Consider the following 14,317-nt stretch of genomic DNA (forward strand, 5'->3'; position numbering starts at 1 on the left):
TTTTTGTTTCATATTAATATGAGGATTTTTTCCTATTTCTGTAAAGATTACCATTGACATTTTGATAAAAATTTCATTTAACTTATATACTACCTTTAGGTAGTGTGGACATTTTAACAACATTACTTCTTCAAATTCATGTACATGGGTTGTCTTTCCTTTTGCATATTAGTGTTGTGTTCTTTTCAATTTCTTTCATCAGTATTTTTTTTTCAGAGATAATTCACTTCGATGCTTAGAATTATCCCTAGGTGTTTTAAAGTATTTTTAACTACTGTGAGTGGGATTCATTTCTTAATTTTTTCTTGCTGAGTTTATTATTTGGTATAAAATACTACTGATTATTATTATTGGTGGCATGACTCAGATGCAAACTGAGGTTGCTAGTGGTAAAACACATAGTACTAGCCACTATATGATGATAGTTGCTACAGATTTCTGTATTCAGCAACTTTACTAGTTTATTAGGACTAAAAGTTGTTTTTGTGTGAAGTCTTCATGTTTTCCTATATATAAAGTCAAATATCTGCAAACAGGGATGATTTGACATCTCCTTTCCTTGTTGGCTGCCCTTTATTTCTTTCTCTTGCCTTATTGCTCTGGCTAAGGCTTCCAATAATATATGGAATAAGATTAATGATGTAGGGCATAGGCCTTCTATGAAGCTGAGGCATCCACAGAGGCCCCCCCTATAACCCAATTTTTGAAATCATGCCCCCCAAATTTGAGACATTTTGCTCAGAGTTGCAGGCTTGAAGGGCTTATTGAAAGACTAGGAAAGGGAAAAGGGATCATTCTTTAAGTAGAGAGTGGGTACTCTCAGAGAAAAGAAGGACAGCATGTCCCTCTACCTCCAGTTCTATTGGGGGGCCCCAGGGAAGTTTTCAAAGAGTCCTGCTCAGGTCTACCTCTTGACTTTTAACTGACAGCAAGATAACATCAGACTTTTAAGCTACCACTGTGCATGAGAGCTTTAGATTACTTTGGCCCAATCTGACTGGTTTTAACTGGAACCTGTTTTTACAGATTTTATGGTGAGGGGGAAAAGTCTGGGAGATAGGTCTGTGTAAGGGTCACAAGGAAGTACCCTCCAACCCCCTTAAGAGTAATTTGTGCTTTTATTAGCATGTGGGCCTGTAGGCCTCCAGTAGATAACAGGTTGTTTGCTGAGGAATGTAACATATCCTGTTGATTCAAGCTAGGCAAGGCTGCAGGTAATTTGCTTTTTTTTTTTTTTTTAAGGAAAGTATATGGAGGTCAGCACAGTGGGTCCTTTTTTTGTGATGAGGGGGGTTGAACCCAAGGACTTATGCATGCAAGGCAAGCACTCTACCAACTGAGCTATATCCCCAGCTCACAGTGGATCCCTTTTATAGACATTCCTTTAGCCTCATGTTCCTACTGCTAGGGCTTTGTATTCCCTATAATTGAAAGTGAACATCCTTATCTTGTTCCAGATCTTGGAAGAAAACGGTCTATCTTCCTACCAGACCTAGAGAGACTCTGTCTCAAAAACAAAGAAAAACAAAAACCCACAAAGGCAAAACAAAACAAGGGAAATGTTAAAATGTATTGTAAAATCAATACAGTATTTAGAGTCGAAAGACTTTGGCTGGTACTAAATTTGAGGTACTAAATCTACCAGGTGCCTAGTGTTTTTCAATAAATGCGATAATATTTAAGTTAGCATCTTGCATATATAGCTAGCCAATACAGCTCGATTAGTTTTTGTAAAATTAAATAAAAAAAATAAAACTCCTACAATTTATTCTTCTCTGCCTGAAGAAGGCTACGGATTGACACTTAAGAAATTTTATGTTGTGTCATCAGATATAGAAAACACAAGGTGGGATAAGAAAATGGGGGAAAGAAAAGGACCAAAGGACAAAGTGCAAAGTGGATTTGACTCCGTGGTTTCATCAATATCCACCTTCGATTTCCTTGGTTTGGGGTCTCGCTCTCAGCCCACCCCTCTAACCCCACCTGTCCGGCATCTTCCTACCCGGTCAGCGCCAGGTGCCCTCACCACGAGGAGTTTCATCTGACCTCTTGGTCCCCACATTCCACCCCTCGGGCTCTTTAACATCTTTTGCCAGTGGAACCACACCTGGACAAAACAGTGAAGCCAGCTGGCCTCCCCAGTCCCAGACTCTCTCGCCCGCCGCCCCGCCCCGGTCGGGGAGGGTCCGATTAGGGGAGGGACTGCAGGTGAGGCGCCCTCACCCTGGGCCTCTCACTTCCGCCCAGGTGAGAGAGAGCGGCCGCCGAGCCCTCCACGGGCTCCCACCCGCGCCTCCGCAGGACCAGGTAAAGCGTGGGGTCCCAGCACTGTGGGCGCGCTCTGCACCCCGGGGATCCCGGTTCCCCGAGGCCGGCGGGGACAGCGCTTCGCCCGCTTCCCGAACCTGCCTTCCCGGCTCCCAGCGCGCCTGCCCGGAGGTGGGAGGGCCCGAGGCTGCAGACACCGCGGGGCGCTCGGAGGGGTCGCGGCGGGTGCGGGTACCCGCTGGGGTCCCGCTGTCCTCTTGCGTTGGTCCGGCGTGACCCCACCGCGGACCCCGCCCCGCCGCGCAGGCTCGCGGCAGGGCCGGGGCAAGGGAGCCGCCCAGTCTCCGCAGGCCTCCCCGGCCTCAATTCCGGCCGGCTGCGCTCCGGGACGCAGGGGTTGGATTGTGCACCCAGATCGGTGCCTTCCGCTGCGCCCACAGAGCTGGGCGGAGTCTTTTCCTCCACGAGTGACTGTGGAGGGGGTGCACAAGTAGTGCCCCGGCTCGGGAGCCCGAGAAGAAGCGGGGCCCAGCTGCGGGCCGACTGGGCGACTTGGCTCCGGCCAGGTCTCGGCCAGGATCTGCCAGCCCCACTGCGCAGATCCGCAGGACCGGGCGGAAAGGGCTCTGGCCTTTGGGAAAATTACAGGATTCCTGCTTCAAGTCAAGCTCAGGAAAACATTCCCAACAGAGCCTTCCCACCCTTCAAAGCACCAGCCCTCGGGGTACACGCGGCGGGCCAAATTAATCTCCCCCTGGTGTGTTCAATTGGCACTTTAATCTCTCCCTAGAAGGCCCTTATCACTTCGGATTCGAATTTCTAGTTCACTGGTTTGTCTCTGTGATTGAGGTGCGCTTTACACGGCTTGATTTCTCTAGGTTGCTTCTCACCTGCGTTTGGGGTCTGCTCATTGGTAGATGCGCAACCCCTCAGTCTTTTCCTGAATGAAGAAGCCTTCTGGAGGCCTAGAAGGGAAATCTCAGTTCCACTGGGAGTGGTAGACCACATTGAAGGCGGACGAACCCCCTATTGGCTGCCGGTTCTTTTGCATGCGTCTGGTTTAAAGGAAAGCTTTAATAGAGGAGGGAGTTAAAAACAAATGTGGTTATTTTGCAGAATCAGAAAATGTCAAGTGAGGTGGTGACCTGTAGTTAAAATGAGATTTATGTTTCCAGTACCCTAATGGCCTTTATAAGGATCATAAAAAATTTAAAGTAATTAGAAAGTTAATAAATATGGACACGAAAGGTAATTAATGGGTAGAATTTATAAAATGAGTTCCAAAGAGATTTATCCTGTCTAGATGCTTTTAGCGGTCACAGAAAATGGGGCTTATCACCAGAAAAATAGTTTTGTTTAAAATTGAGAAGCAGTTGTATTGAGCTCTTGTCTGTGTTTAACAATGCCTTAATGAGGCATTGTTATGTATTTAAAATCACGTTATGTATTTATCATTAGTCTTTTTATGATGATTGTACTAGGAATTAAACCCTGTGCCTCGTGGATGCCGAGCAAGTGGTCTACCACTGAACTGCAACCCCAGACCCTTAATATTTTTGTAACTATGAAGTTAGCATATTCATCGTAGGAAAATTGTAGAGAATTGTCAGAAGAGCAACTACAGGCACCCAGAAGCCCACTCACTATTGAAAGAAAATCACTAATAACATTTTTCCATTTGTATTTTGAAGTTAGAAATATCTGTGTATTGTCTTGTAGTCAATTCACTTTTAAATACACTTGAGACTTTGAGAGAGTGGCTCAGAATTTCCTAGTCCTTAAAATTGTGTTTAAGCATTTAGTAATTATTTTTTTTACATAAAGGAGTTCAGTTTGTTTACTTAATATTTGCTCACTTTGATAGTAGAGGAAGTTTTTTTAAGAAAATAGGATTATTCTGCTCTGATATTGAGATTGTAAGACTAGGGCTACGTCTTTCTGTCTTTTCTTCTTCTATTTTACTTAGAGATTTTTGTTTAGATTTAGATGACTTTTTAAAAGCTCCCATTTTAGGTTCTGTGAAAATGGAGAGAAATTTAGTGCCTCTCAGTTCCCTTTCTTTTATTTTCATCTATTTTTGTGGTGCTAGGGATCAAACCCAGTGCATGGGCATGCTAGGTATATCTACCACTGAGCTATAACCCCAACCAATATCATTTCTTTTAGTAGGTGGGATGTATCAATGCTGAAGAGATAGAGCCCACGTTTTGTTGTTGTTGTTGTTGTTTATACAGCTGTGAAACCTGAATAGTTTGAAGACATGGCATTAGGTCTACTTACCATATGAGTTTTGGTAAGTTGTTTGATTCTGGTCCTCCATTTTCCCATTTGTAGTTGATCTTCTGAGATTTGGGGTAGTTAGAAAGAAAATGTTGTGCCTTGTAAATTGGTAAGCTATTATTCTCCCACTTTTTGCTCCTCCATTCTGAGGTTTAATTCTGATAGAATTATGGAGATGCAATCTTTTTATGCATAAAGCTCAATTCTGTTCTCCCAGTTGCTTTGACCATATGACCTGACAAACAAAAGTCTTTTCTGAAAACACTGTGCAGGGATTTTTGTGAAAAGGTCTAGGTTAATACTCCTGTCAACACAGTAAACCACTCGCACATGTGACTACTGGGCTCTTGAAATGGGACTATTTGGTTTTAGAGTGTAAATGTAAAATACACACTAGATTTTGAAGAGATTTAGTATAGAAACAATTTAAAATACCTTCACAAATTTTTATATTATTTAATATTGAAATGATTATCTGTACTGGGTTAAATGAAGTGTATTTGAAGTTAAATTTTACCTGTTTCTTTTTACCTTTTTCATGAGTCTACTAGAAAACTTAAATGTGTGTGTCACATTACATTTTTGTTGAGTAACACTGGGTGAGAATTCAGTATGTTTTTGTCCTTAAAAATCTTTAAGATGGTTTAGTTTACTGAAGCACTTACCCTCTTACCCTTTGTTAATTTAACAAAGCTCATAGATTACATATAAACTGATTTTTTAACTCTAACTTATAGGATGTCTCTGTATAATCTCCTCTCTTGTATTCATTGCAACGGTGAAAAATTTTATTGTTCAGTCTTCTCAGAAATGACTGTTATTAATTACACAGCAAAACCTCAGCTACAATTTATTAGCTTCCTCGAGGCCCCCAAAATATCTTATATCATTTTGATTGAAAAGAGCTGTTCATTTGTTGAATGTGTACCAGTTGAATATTCTGCTGTATCTCATTTAGCCCTTTTTACTACAAATGTATTAATTTCTATTAACTTTTTAAAAACTAAATAATTTTTATTGATTCTGTGTTATGAGAGGAAGTTGAAATAAGTGGATATTGAGCGTCAGGTTGACAACCCTCCCCCCCATGTTAATTCCCTTCAGTTGCAAATTTTTTACTATTTATTTTTGAAATGGTATCTTCTGTGTTGCCCAGGATGACCTCAAACTCCTGGGCTTAGTTGATCCTCCTGCCTCAACCACTTTTGAGTGCTGGGGTTATAGATGTGAATGATCATGCCTGGTTGTACTTTTTTTTTTTTTTTTTTAATTTAACAAAGCTCATAGATTACAGAACCTCCATAGTTCAAGAATTAGTTATCAAAATAGATATTTAGTTCTTTCTTTCTTTTTTTTTTTCTTTTTGTGCCAGGGATTGAACTCTGGGGCACTTAACCACTGAGCTACATTCCTAGCCCATTTTTAATATATATATTTTATTTAGAGAGAGGGTCTCACTGAGTTGCTTAGGGCCTAAGTTGCTGAGACTCAGCCTCCCAAGCCACTGGTTTTTACACCGGCTGGATAGTTAGTGCTAATCCTGTTTTTGTGTTAGTGACCAACAGGAAACAATCTAAAAATGCTTTTTAATAGATTGGGTGTGTATTCCTATGGTGGAATGTTATTTAGTTGTTACAGTGACTAAGGAAGAACTGCATTTATCATCATGAATACATTTTAAAGATAGGAAATTGCCAAAGAATAAATACATAGCAAGCCATTTATAAAGTTTTAAAAACCTGACAATATTATTGCAAATAGAGATAATATTTTAAGAATTTCAGATTTAAAACCTGTGAATATTAAGTGCATGTATTTGGGAAACTCTCTTTAAGGTTAAAAGAAGTTAGTAAGTTTTCTGTGAATAAGCACTCTTTAATGTAGGTCTTGCCCTTATAAGTCTTGCCATTCACTTTGATGCTTCTTGTCTGGTTTTGTAGATACTTTTGGTCCATAGCCTTTCAGGGATAGGTCAGTTTTTATTTCCCTTAATGCACACGGCTTTGATGATAGGAACTGCGGAGGACTTCTGGCCTATGCTACTATAGAGTAATTTTCTGAAACTTCTTATGAAGATCCAAGACAGAGTGTGGTAGGAGAAGGAGGTGAGATAAGTGAATGGTGAGGGACAATGTTGTTGACAAATGTTCCTGCTATTTATAATTCGAACAGTCTCTCCCCGCCCCTTTTGGTACTAGGGGTGCTTTACCATTGAGCGTATCTCCAGCCTTTTTTTTTTTGTAGTTGTAGATGGGGTCTTGCTGAGTTGCTTAGGGCCTCATTTAGTTGCTGAGGCTGGTTGTGAATCCATGATCTTCCTGCCTCAGCCACTAGAGCTGCTGGAGTTACAAGGCATTCGCCACTACTTCTCATGCTGCCTCTTCTCACCTTTAATGTAGCTGTTTGTTGAAAAAGGTCATTAACACTGGATACTGAACCCTGCCCCCCAACTTAACACCCCCCATTGTCCTCTATGTTTCCTCTATTTTAACTTTTTTTCATAGCATTTCCCTCTTTTTTTTTTAATTGTAAGGAGTTTTCTGTATTTACAAATGGAAATGATAATACATTGTTAAGAATGTAAATGGGATAATTTTATACAGAGTGACATTGTATTGTATTGTACATAGTAGGTATTAAAAAATTAATGCAGGAGAATGATTTTGGGGGGAAGGCAGGAGAAAAACGGAGGGTGAAGGCCGGTGGGTAGGACATCCACAACCTAGAGTGGCCTATTCCATAGTTTGCTAGGATTATTTTGAATAGTACAAACATTCCAAAAACTGTATGACCAGAATTTCTGGAGAAAAGTTAGGGCACACATCTGTAGTATGCTTGAAATGGAACAGAATTTTTGGAAACAAATCATTAATCACTGACCATTAGTGAAGAGTCTGAATGCCCAAGGTCCTTTTGTGGGGAACTGGCTGCATCATTAGAGAACCATAAGTGTTGAAATTTGCCCAGGTTTTTTTTATTGTTGCTTGTGGGAGAAAACTGTCACCAAGAGGAATGTGGAAGTATACCATAGAGCAATTTAACTTTATTCAGAATTGGCCAAGTTACAGGGAGTGTATGGGTTGAATAGATTCATAAAATTAGTATCTGGCTAACTGAATATTCTGAAGAACTGACTCAATTTTTAGTTCTGAGTTTGAATTAACATGATGTCTTTCAATTTTGATTCCAACATTTCCTGAATGTTCAGTGTCAAATGAACTTCAGCATTGCATATGGCTTAAGCATTTAGCCCCAAATGTCAGTTTCATTCTGGAATTTATATCTGTTTCCAAAATTCTAGGGATATAGTGTTTTGACAATGTTAAAAAAAAACAAAAAAAATTATTTTTGTATCTAAAGGGTTTAGAAAGACCTTGATCATTTGGTAGGAAGCCAAGGCGAGAACACCTGAATCTGTGTGTGTATGGCAGCAGATTGTATTTATTTGGAGTCTTGGTGGGGAAACACATTGCTGTTTGGCTAGGAGTTCTTTTTCCATTTAATCAGTACCTCATAAATGCTGAACTTTGAGGACAGGGAATGACAATTAGACGAATCCTGAGCTTCACTTTCCAAGGGAAGTGATAGAAACTTAAAGCTGTTCATGGACTTCAATTTTTGAGTGACTTCTGAAATCATGAATTTATACTTAATGGCTCATCGATTCTTTGAACTGCCTAATTCATTGAGCTCTGGGAAATTTCCATTTAGGAGTCATGTGTAGTCTAATTGTGATGTGTCCAATTCACACATACAGTTAGAGACTAATTACCTGTATTTTCCCCAAGAAAGTAGCCAGGATCTTTTTCTCCTAAAATTTCAAGATAGCAAATCAGATGTCTTGTTAAATCAGTGGGGAGTTACATTCTTGTGAGTAACTGGGGGTCAGAAAAGTGTTTCTTGGGGTCCTTAATTTGCCTAAATTTTTTTTTTAAATTTTTTAATATTTATTCTTTAGTTTTTGGCAGATACAACATCTTTATTTGTATGTGGTGCTGAGGATCGAACCCGGGCCACACGCATGCCAGGCGAGCGCGCTACCGCTTGAGCCACATCCCCAGCCCTTGCCTAAATTCTTGATCTAAGGAGATTAATAAATCTTTCCAAAGAGTTTTCAAGCAGAAATTTAAATTAAATTTCTATCTCTGTCAGCTTCCCCCCGCCCCCCAATTATTTCATTTAATTGGTATTGGCTAAAAACATGGATTTTTCAAAAGCCACAATATTATAAGAATTTCCTTCAATCAAATCCTTCGGTGAATCAGGTATGAAAAATTCATGGCCTGAACTCTCTTGATCAATGATGGAGTGGAAACTGCTGAGCATGATAAACTTCTCATTCTTTTAAGGCTGTTATGACTATGGGGACAGTGGTACGCTGTGGCATTTTAATGTCTAACTCCTGCCAATTGTAGGTAACTGATGACTGCTGGACTCTCCTTTATAATGTTTAAACAAACTTTAAATTCCCTTCCATAAGCCCTGCTAGTTTCTTATTAAAAACATTAAATTTGGCCAAAGATTTTCTATGATAATACCACAAGGGAGAAACAGGATCCATTTAACCCAAGTGCTACCTTCTGGGTGTTTAGCTGTGAAGATTACTTGCATTTCTTTCATATATTCTTAGAGCTTTAGTCCTCTCCTCTAGTTGTTACCTAAAACCATGGAATTATAGTAGTTTTCCAGGCGTGTGTGTGTGTGTGTGTATGTATATATGTGTGTGTGTATATATATAAAATAATATACACCCCCCCCCCCCCTTTCTGGAGATGAAACCAGCACTTTGTGCATGCTAGACAAGCACTTTGTCACTGAGCTATATACACTTTTAGCCCAGCATGTTTTCAATGTTCTGGAAATGTGTGTTTAAAAAAGTTAGAAGACTACACTGATCAATACTATTATCAGAATTACTTTTTAAAAATAGAAATCTGAACTGAATACTTCCTTACTTAAAAGCCTTTAATTACTTCCTGTTGCCTCCAGGATAAAGACCAGTCGGCTTAGCATTATTTAGAAGGACTCTTTCAAAGCTGTCCATCTAAATCAGTGCTTCTCAAACTATCAGTGGTGAAAGGTCATGATCTCTTCTTCTCAATCTTTCAAAGACTGATTTTTAAGAAGAAATCATTTTAAAAATGAAATATAAAAATATACACAAAATACAATGCCATTTTTAAAAAATTACTAAATATAATAGACATCTTTTACTGTGCCATTTTGCAGGAAGGTTTCTAAATGCTTATTTACAATTTTGGTACTTATTTGTGGGCCAAGCATCAATTTGCAGTTTGTATTTGCAACGCTGGTCTTAATTACTTTTTCCGGGCTTTCTGCTACATCTAGAGACTTTACACTGGGTTATTTTATAGCCATATATGTGAATGTCTGTATATACATACATCACTGAAATTTGTAAAGTAATATATTTTGGTATAGTTGTTATCACCTGCTGACCAAACATGACCCGTTATCACTTGACTGGCTTTTTAAAGAAATCTGATGGATTAGTTGGGGGGGATTTGTCTCCTTCCAACCAATTATTCTTTTATTTTTGATTTTGGATCACCCAGAGACATCTTTTTTGCGGGGTGGGATTAACAAACAAGTTCTGAGCCATCTGTACAGAAATATTTTTTCCTAAGAAGCCTTTTCTGTCTTGGGACTCTAATTCTATACTTCTTTAGTTACACAAATAGAAAATATTTGAGTAACCCATTTCCCAGCCAGCCATGCCCCATAAATCCATAAATTCTCAGATTATTTACAAAAAGCAGATATAGCCTGACATTTTAAAATAAGGGACTTTGTTATCTATCAGCAACCTTAAGTGTTGTTGGGAGGTCTGTTTTGAGGGGAATCCCTCAAGTTGAAAGAGTGGGCCAAAGGCAGGCTGTAAATGTTTCCTCTTCACTCCCTTTTGGTATACTTAGATCTACTCTATTATTGTAATGACTGAGAGTTTAAATTTTTCAAAAGTTTTGCTGTTAACAATGCAGGGGCTGGGGTTGTAGCTCAGTGGTAGAGTGCTCGCCTCTCATGTGGGGGGCACTGGGTTTGATCCTCAGCAACACACACACACACACACACACACACACACAAATAAAGGTAGTGTGTCCATCTACAACTAAAAAAATATTAAAAACAAAAGCAAACAAACAAAAAAAATCCTTAAACCAAAAAAACCCAGTGCAGTAGCTGGTGCCACATGCCTGTCATCACAGCAACTCTGGAGGCTAAGGCAGGAGAACACCAAGTTCAAGGCCTGCCTGGGCAATTTAGACCCTGTCTCAAAAAAGGACTGGGAATGTAGCTCAGGGATAAAGCTCCCGGGTTCCATCCATAGTTTAAAAAAAAAAGTAAACATGCTTGCCATACAGAGTGTCTGTTTGCAATTATTTCTTTAGGAGAGACACTCAGAAGTAGAAATTCTGGGTAAAAGAAATGAAAATTAAATATATGTTAATACATTTATTGACATTGCTAAATCTTTCTCCTAAAAGATTATGCTTATTTATACTCCAATCTCTTTTTCCATGATATCTGGAGCATAGGGTATTGTTGATCTTTAATAAATTAATAAATGTCAAGTTTATGGCATCTTAACTGTTTTATGTTTTAGCTTTCTTTCTTTGCCTTAGAGAGGTTGATATGTTAATTACCACCAAGCTGCTCTTGTCAGTGTTTTGGGGCTGTATACTGTTATAGAAAAAGATAGTGCCATCCTGGCTGCCTCTGTTATTCAGTCACCTATCAATGGGTAGTAGTAAGGGTTGCCGGAGTGAGTCAGAGAGCACATCAGAAGTAACTTGAGATGCCCTGTTCAGCATTTCTTTTGGGGGTTCCCATTGAATCCACTGAGCATTTGGATGGACTGCTTGGACCTTTTTATCAATGCTGATGACATCCCTTATGTTTTTTTTTTTAATATTTTTTTAGTTGTAGATGGACACAATACTTTTTATTTATTTTGTTTGTTTATTTTTATGTTGTGCCAGGGATCAAACCCAGTGCTTCATGCCTGCTAGGCAAGCACTCTACCACTGAGCCACAACCCTGGCCCCCCTTATGGTTTTTAGTATGATTTCTTGCTTAACGAGCTTGATTTAGAAGATAAGATCTCATTCAACCATTGTATCTAGGTTGATATAAGAAAATTTTGATTGTATAATACTCATATTTCTTTGGTTCATTTCAGCAGTGTATCACTAATAAAAAGGATTAGCGACAAAATGTCATTTTGGTTATAGCAAAGGGAATTGTTAGCCTTTTGAGCCTTGATTACATTACATTTTAGGCTAATTTGAGCAAATGACTGGAATTAAAAATCATCATCCATAAAGTGCTGTTTTGGGTGGCTTCCTTCTGGAAATTCTGATGACTAGTAAGAGTCTAGGATACTACTTGAGATTTTTCTTTTTTTAATCTCTAAAATTTTACACTTTATTATTATTGTACTGGATTTATTTATTGTTGTTTTTATTATTATGTATTAGGGATTGAACCTAGTGGTGCTTAATCACTAAGCCACATCCCTCATCCTTTTTATTTTTTATTTTGAGACAGGGTCTTACTAAGTTGCTCAGGGCTTCACTAACTTGCGGAGCTGGCCTCAAACTTGTGATCCTCCCACCTCAGCCTCCCAAGTCACTGGGATTACAGGTGTGTACCATCATACCCAGCTGATACTGGGAATTGAACCCAAGACCTTGCACATGCTACTTTTTTTTTGGTATTGGGAATTGAACCCAAGGGCACTCAATCACCAAGCCACATCCCCAGCCCTATTTTGTATTTTGTGTAGAGACAGGGTCTCACTGAGTTGCTTAGCGTTTCGCTGTTGCTGAGGCTGGCTTTGAATTTGAAATCTTCCTGCCTCAGCCTCCTGAGCCTCTGGGTTTACAAGCATGTGCCACTGTGCCTGGCAAGTGGTCTACTATTGAGCTACATCCCCAGCAGGTTTTTTTTTTTTTTTAATTTTAAATTTTTAAAATTTTGGGACAACATGTTGCCAAATTACTTAGGATGGCTTTGAACTTGTGATCATACTGACTTAGCCTCCTGTGTAGCTGGATTGCAGATGTGTGCCACTGTGCCTTATTTCAAATGTTCTTTTCCAGCTCAGCTTCCTTTAAAAAAAAAAAGTAAAATTTACATACAATAATGTATACCCTTTAATGAATTTTTATAAATATATACATCTGTATAAAAAGTATCCCAATCAAACCATAGAGCATTTCCTTTATACCTAAAACCTCCCTTGAATCCCATCCCAATGTAGGGGAGGAAAAATATCTTTCCTTCTACTCTTCTATATTCTCAGGTGGGGCCGCTGTAATAATGAATTAGAAATAAAACAGGTGTGGTGCACAGCTATAGTCCCAGCTACTTGGGAGTCTGAGGCAGATCCCTTAAGCCCAGGATCAACCTGGGCAACAGAGACCTCGTCCCCCGACCCCAGTACCTCTTTTCAGCAGCACATATATTGCAGTTAGAACAATACAGAGTGGATTGGCATGGCCCCTGTGCAAAGATGACACAAATTTGTGAAGTGTTCCATATAAAAAAACAATAAAAAAATCACATTTGTTTAATATAAGTTTTATGTGAAACAGGAGTCTTCATAAGGAAATGAAACCCAAAGAAGCAGTTAAACCTCAACATTTTAATACTAGTTTTGATGAAGAGTAGAGTTGTAGAAAAATATATAATAAGTTTGAATCCCAAAAATAGTATGCTGGGGACTTAGGATTATAGCTGTGTGGCCGGCACATGCTTGGCATGCACAAGGGCCTGGGTCCTATTCCCAGCCCTGTAGCGGGAGGGAAGAAAACTGACGAAAACCAGACAATCTGTAATGACTCCCTTCATGAGAAGCTGGATAACTCACAGACTAACCATAACTATAGATTTGTTTACTGGAGCAGTGTGGAAGAGTGTTGACTAGTAATGGGGTTCAGAACATGCTACCCCTACATACCATGCTTTGGTGTGTTGATGATCATCAGCTGAAGCAATGTGAGAAATAACAGATGCAGGAAAGACTTCCTCGGAAGCAGGTCAAAAGCTCCTCACCTGAAAGGTGGTGTCCTTCCTCTGCCCAGAGGACAAAAGCATCTTTATCTCCAAAGATGGGCACATCGAGAAGGCTCAATACACAGGCCTAAGTCTTCCCTAGTTTCCTCTGAGCTCAGACCCCTGTTGCCCTATCACATTTTTCTGTAATTCTCTTTATCAAAACTAGTATTAAAATGCTCAGGTTTAACTGCTTCTTTGGGTTTTTGTTTCCTTATGAAGACTCCTGTTTTCTATTTTTCCTTTTTGTTTCTGAATTATTTATATACTCTTATTTATTTATCCATTTGTTATTAGAAATTTGGGTATTCTAGTTTTGGGCCTTTATAAATAAAATTGCTATGAACTTTGATGTACAAGTCTTTTTGTGGACATATATTTTATTTGGGTAGATATTTATGAATGGGAGTGCCAGTGTATTTTTAACTTTATAAGAAATTATTTTTCTGTACATTTAAAGAAAAAAACTACCAAATAATTTTCCAAAGTGATTATGCCATTTTACATCCCTTAATTAGCAAAATATGATAATTTTAGTTGCTTTGCAGTTTTGTCAACACTTGGTATTGTCTCTTTTTTTGGTTTTTAAAATTAAGCCATTTGAGTGGACAGGTAGTGGTACCTCACTATGGTTTTAATTTAAATTTCACAGGGACTTTTGATGAATGTTTTTAAAGTTTTCTTTATTTTT

General features: G+C 39.0%; 1 protein-coding gene and 1 non-coding gene across 8 annotated transcripts in view; both read left to right on the top strand.

The window, feature by feature from the left end:
- The first annotated feature begins 2,205 nt into the window (after positions 1-2,205).
- The window catches only part of Patj (PATJ crumbs cell polarity complex component), a 360,314-nt gene continuing 348,202 nt past the window's right edge, over positions 2,206-14,317 (top strand). For 3 of the 7 annotated variants that reach the window (XM_046450923.2, XM_046450925.2, XM_058581534.1), the window contains exon 1: positions 2,206-2,307. The gene's annotated coding sequence lies outside the window, so the exon portion shown is untranslated. Of the gene's footprint in view, positions 2,308-2,417; positions 2,440-4,484; positions 4,562-12,117; positions 12,214-14,317 lie in introns of those variants that run through there. The other 4 variants (XM_058581530.1, XM_046450926.2, XM_058581531.1 and 1 more) reach the window with 4 other exon arrangements.
- On the top strand, positions 13,012-13,117 carry LOC124097055 (U6 spliceosomal RNA). Its single transcript, XR_006853096.1, has one exon. It is a non-coding gene; the product is annotated as a U6 spliceosomal RNA (small nuclear RNA).

The sequence above is a fragment of the Marmota monax genome, unplaced genomic scaffold (genome assembly GCF_021218885.2).
Source record: "Marmota monax isolate L192 unplaced genomic scaffold, Marmota_monax_Labrador192_F-V1.1 WCK01_AAM20220418_F8-fsc00023, whole genome shotgun sequence".
Taxonomy (NCBI): domain Eukaryota; kingdom Metazoa; phylum Chordata; class Mammalia; order Rodentia; family Sciuridae; genus Marmota; species Marmota monax.